This window comes from Mastomys coucha, unplaced genomic scaffold, assembly GCF_008632895.1.
Source record: "Mastomys coucha isolate ucsf_1 unplaced genomic scaffold, UCSF_Mcou_1 pScaffold21, whole genome shotgun sequence".
Classification (NCBI taxonomy): domain Eukaryota; kingdom Metazoa; phylum Chordata; class Mammalia; order Rodentia; family Muridae; genus Mastomys; species Mastomys coucha.
In genome coordinates this window covers 32396086-32401741 of record NW_022196904.1, presented here as the reverse complement: position 1 = coordinate 32401741, position 5656 = coordinate 32396086, and the positions used below count along the sequence as shown (strand labels likewise).

The 5656-nt window shown below is 39.6% G+C and overlaps 1 protein-coding gene and 1 long non-coding RNA gene across 2 annotated transcripts in view; one reads left to right on the top strand and one right to left on the bottom strand.

The window, feature by feature from the left end:
• LOC116102071 overlaps window positions 1–4510 on the top strand; it is an 11733-nt gene extending 7223 nt beyond the window's left edge. The window contains exons 2-4 of the long non-coding RNA XR_004122996.1: window positions 1901–2013; window positions 3688–3819; window positions 4439–4510. This is a non-coding gene — a long non-coding RNA (uncharacterized LOC116102071). The remainder of the gene's footprint in view (window positions 1–1900; window positions 2014–3687; window positions 3820–4438) is intronic.
• LOC116102063 (uncharacterized protein C2orf78 homolog) overlaps window positions 1–5656 on the bottom strand; it is a 135806-nt gene that overhangs the window by 126500 nt on the left and 3650 nt on the right.

The following is a 5656-nucleotide window of genomic DNA, read 5'->3' as shown; positions in this document are numbered from 1 at the left end:
CTTGCATCTATGACTCCTGATTTCTTTCCTAGGTTTTGTATCTCCATGGTTGTCTCTCTTTCTGATTTTTTTATTGTTTCTATTTCCATTTTTAGATTCTGGATGGTTATGTTCATTTCCTTCACATGTTTGTGTTTCCTCTTTAAGAGCTTCTAGCTCTTTACTTGTGTTCTCATGTATTTCTTTGAGGGTATTATTTATGTCTTTCTTAAGGTCCTGTATCATCATCATGAGAAGTGATTTTAGATCTGAATCTTGCTTTTCCAGTGTGATGGTGTCTTCAGGACTTGGTATGGTGGGAGAACTGGGTTCTGATGATGCCAAATCACTTCGGTTTGTGCTGTTTATTTTCTTATGCTTGCCTCCCACCATCTGGTTATCTCTGTGCTACCTGCCCTGTATCAGTGATTCTGTGATTCTGGGATCTTGTGATCTTGGGCCCTTTAGAGTGGCTAGAGTAGAGCTTCCTCTGTGTATTATGGGAATTGCTGCATAGTTTGTGCCCAAGGTCTGCTCAGGGCACCGGCTCGGAGAGACTGGAAGTAACCCATGCCACTGGGCTGGCTGAGTTCTTGCATGTAAGCATCCCGCTGGTCCCACTTACTCCTCGTGTTGGGAGAGATGTTGTATCCTCCTTACCTCTGATCCTATGATTCTGGGTGTGTTAGAGCTCCTGGGTGTGGACCTTCCTCTGGGTATTGTATGGAATTTGCACTCTAGCACTGCTCAGGGCACCAGCCTAGACAGACTCCCTACCCTAAATTCTTAACTGCAGTACTAGTCCTACCTCCTGAAGGATACTAACCCATGTGATTTACCTTAGCTGAATGAAGGTCAGGCTCTGTCTCTAGTAGAATTCTTTAAGGGTTGGAATCATGGGGGAAGACACTCCAGATGCAGGGCACATCAAGATGACATCTTTCCAGGTTTGCCGAGCAGGCACATTTTGGTCTCTACTTATAAACTGTCCAGTGGCCATCCTGGAGTTCTAGGACTGTGTCTGGTTATCTCTAGTGATGTTTCTGGGTTCTGGTTATCAGATTATGAGATGTAGTCTTGGGTGTTGTGTTCTTTGACTAAGCTGTTTTACATATTTTTTACAATGTTCATTACAACTCATTTTGATGGTCTTAGAGCCCTTGATTTTTTTACTTATTCTTTTACTCCTAAGACAGTCTCCCTATGTCACCCAGACACTTGCTATGAAGTCTAAGCAGAGATTGAAATTGCAATATTCCTGCCTCACTTTGTCAGCCTCAGAAAACAGTGTATGAATTGATGTGATTCTTGTTTGAAAGCAAAATACTGAGAAGAATATTTGACACTGAAGGACTTAGCAAATGAAATATGTGTTGATGTATTTGGTAAATTAAATTTATCATATGAACAATAGAATGCATGTCTATAGCCTCAGCACTCCTCAGGAGGATAGAAAGTTTGAGGGTGTCTTATCATGTACATCAAGACCCTATATGAAAAAGCTGACACATGAAAGATTTCAGGATTTTTTTTATACTTAATACCTGTTAGGAGAGTTATCTTGAAGAAGGTTCCCCAGAATCAATATATTTTAATTTATTTTAATGTTAATTGTAATTCTGGCTTCATATGTGATGTATGTATAAGATGTCACAAGTCCTAGACCTGAAGTTACAGATAGGTGTGAATTGTCATGTGGATGCTGGGAAATTAACTTTGGTTCTCTAAAAGAGGAGGTAGAGTTCTTTAACCACTGAGCAATATCTCAAGCTCTAGGAATTCACATGTTTTTAAAAAAGGTTTTAGAAGTGTGTAAGTGTGTGTGTCTGTGTTTGTGTGTGTGTGTGTGTGTGTGTGTGTGTGTGTGTGTATAAGTATCCACAGAGGTCAGAAGAGAACTCCATTAGATCTGATATTACAGGTTTGGAGCCATCCAGTGTGTGAGCTGGAACATTTGGAAAAGCAGCCAGTGCTCTTGATCCCTGAACCATCTCCCTAAACCCCAGAATCTGTATTTTTGAAAGATGTTCTCAGGTGAGTTGTTCTTATATAACAGATATAGTGGGGTCCACTAATAGGTTAGGTAGCCTTAGTTTTTAGGGTGGATATAGAAATATTAGTAAATTAGACCAAATATATACAGAAAATATTCAAATATATTGAAAGTTTTTCCAAAGGAATGGAAAAGTTTTTTGCTTACTTAAAAAATTATTTGATGAAAATTACACATTTATTTTTTCTCCTTTATTGCTAATCTATGGTAAACTTCATATCATGGAAATGCATGCATTTTTCAATGAGTGAATCTGTGAAAGTTCTGTCAGAATTTGAGTTCAGTGACACGGTGGTTACTCCACCTACCTTCGGCAACTTGTTATGGAAAACTTGAAGTAGGACTGTCCAGATGGCTCAGCAGGCAAAGCTGTTTGTCACCCAAATCTGACTCCTGAATTCGATCACCAAATTCCACTGTGACACAGAAGGGCTGACTTCAGAGAGTCGACCTCTGAACTTCCTACTCGTGCTGTGCTTTTGTGTGCCAGCACTCACACACATGCCTGCCTCCTCCAGTCATTATCAGTATGCTTTTAGAGATAACATCTTGCCACATTTGTGATGGTTTCTTTTGTTTGCTGCCTTCAAGTCTTCAAGCTGTCTTATTGAAGACTGAAGAATATTTTCATATAGAAAGTCAAGAATAAGCTTCAGTTATTAAACCCATGAGTCTCTGAAAATCAGGACATGATTTGGGCTAGTTACTTTCTCTTATCCCTTTTACAGTGATGTGTGTTTTTTGTTCTGTGCCACAACCACTGTCATCAGGGCAGGTGTCAAACACAGTCACCAACTACTTTAGAGTTTCTAGGTCAGTAATTAAGCACTATGACCAAAAGCACCTTGGGAAGAAAGGGGTTTATTACTCTTAAATATCCTGAGTCACAGTCCATTGAGGGAAGCCAAAAAAGGACTCAAACTGGGAAACAATCTTGAGGCAGGAGCTGATGCAGAGGCCATGGATGTGTGATGAATACTTCTTCCTGAGCTTATTTTTTAAAAGATTTATGCATGTATTTTATATATGTAAATGCTATTTTTAAATGCATACCATGAAATAAAGTAGATCCCATTATAGATGGTTGTGAAACATCATTTGGCTTCTGGGAATTGAACTCAGGACATTTAGAAGAACAGCTAGTGCTCTTGACCAACGAGCCACCTTTCCAGCTACACTAAGCCAGTTTTCTTATAGACACCTGTGTCCACCAACCCAGGAATGTCACCACCTACAATGGAATGAGTCCTCCCACCTCAATGACTTAAGAAAATACCCTGCAGTTTTGCTTTCAGTCTGATGTTCTGAAGGCATTTTCTCAATTGCAATTCCCTTGGCCCAAATGATTTTAGCTTGTTTCAAGTTGAAACAAAACTAAACAGCATACACGGCACACTCTTTACAGCCTTCTAGTTTCTTTCTTGCTGCTATGACACAATACCTGGCAGAAACAAGGAGGGGAGGTTTGTTTTGGGCTCATGTTCAGAGATCTGTAGTGTATCACAGCAAGGCAGGCATGGTGGAGTGGCACAGTTAATAGCAGTATGGTGTATGTCAGTGGATTCCAATGTCATGGCTGACCAGGAAAGAGAGAGGCCAGAACCATGTCTCGACTGTAACCTTAAAGGCCACTCCTCATTATTCACTTCTTCTAGGAAAGCTGTGCTTCCTGAAGGTTATATAGTCTTCCCAGGTACTACCACCATTTAGAAACCAAATGCTTAATGGCACTGAGTCAAGAAATGACAAACACCTTCAAGAAGGCAGAAAAATCTTCTGGATAACTGGTAAGAATGTAAGCTTTTACATCATGTACAGGAGCTGTAGCAGGCCCCCAGATCTTAACACTACTGATTCCATGCTGGACACACCAAGCTGACCTTAGAATACAGCATGTAGACCCCTACACCTGCCAAAAATTTTTACGTAACAAAGGCTTAACCATCAAAAACCTAGACCATAGTGCCTGGATCCAGGAAAAGCCCCTAAATGTAAAAGCCTTGCCTTTTGGCTTCTATAGCTCTGCCTCTTCATAACTCTTACTGATAATTGAAGTGTGCCAATTCAAGACATAGTTTTTGTGCTTAAGCCTCCAAAGTCAGGCTACGGAGATGGCACAGTGGTTAATAGCCCTGGCTGATCTCCCAGAGGTCCTGAATTCAATTACCAACAACATCATGGTGGCTTACAGCTGTCTATAATGGTCTCTGATGCCTTCCTCTGGCATGCAAGTGTACATGCACATAGCATGCTAATATATATAAAATAAACAAATCTCTTAAAAAATTGTCTAAAGGCAGTGAGACTCAGGGCTGCATGATATGCACAAGTTCCTGATGCAGCTGCTGACCAGCAGTAGAGACTTCCTATTGGCCCTTAAAAGTGTCCATGTGTCTTCTTTTCTAGAATCAACCCAAAGTAGAATCACAATGGAGGCTCTTCACACAACTAAAAACGATTCTAACCTATGGCCCAGGTAATACCACTTTTAGGTATTTACAAAAAGTATTTCAATTCACTATATTAGAGACATATTTGCCTGTCAGTTTGATTGTAGCACACTTGTACTTGGCTCTCACATTGCATAGCCAGAATATCTAGTTAGGGTTCCCCTGAGGAACTGAATTGATTCAATGAATATATATGGAGAATGTTCACACACACGCACACACACACACACACACACACACACACACACACACACACACATGAATCTCTTGCAGGCTATGTTCTTGCTAGTATAATAATGGTTAACACCAGTCCTGTAGTTATTCAATCCCTGAGGCTGTCTCATCTGGTCGTCTGTATACATTGTCTGGAATCCTTAAGAAGGAGGCTGTAATGCTGTAAAGTTATGAACTGGATAGCAAGGACAAGCAAGTGAAGAACAAAGAGCTTCCTTCTTCCACATTCTTTCTATAAGCTGGCACAAGATCCAGATTAATGTTGAGTAATTGTACTTCAAATGATTTAATAATTTTAATTAAGAAAATCCCTCACAGGTGTACCCAATAAATTGAGTTTTAATTAATTCCAAGTGTAGTCAGGTTGACACCAAAAATAGCCATTAAAACAGTTCACTGCAGATATATTAGGAAAACAGCCATATTGTCAACAACAGAGAAGAGGATAAAGGAGATGTGATATGTAAATGCAATGGGAAATTTATTCATAAAAATGAAATTGTGCTGTCCATAGGAAAACAATTCAGTGGACACTATCATGACTTAAACAGGCTTAGTTAATTCTATTATATTTCATGTATACATGTCCTAGATCATAATCTCTATAAGTGAAATCCTGCATGAATATGTTTCATACAATTGGAAGAAAATCCCTGTAATATTAAAACAAATGAGCTATATTGAGAGGTGAGAAATGTGCAAATTTATGGAAATAGGAGAGTGTAGTTAATACTAAGTATGTACTTCAAGATATACCATGTCCAGTGCATTAAAAACTCAAAAATATGGGCTGTGGTCGCTCACGCTTTTAATCCCAGCACTTGGGAGGCAGTGGCAGGCAGATTTCTGAGTTCGAGGCAAGCCCAGTCTACAGAGTGAGTTCCAGGAGAGACAGCGTGATCCAAAAAAACCTGTTTCGAAAAACCAAAAAAAAAAAAAA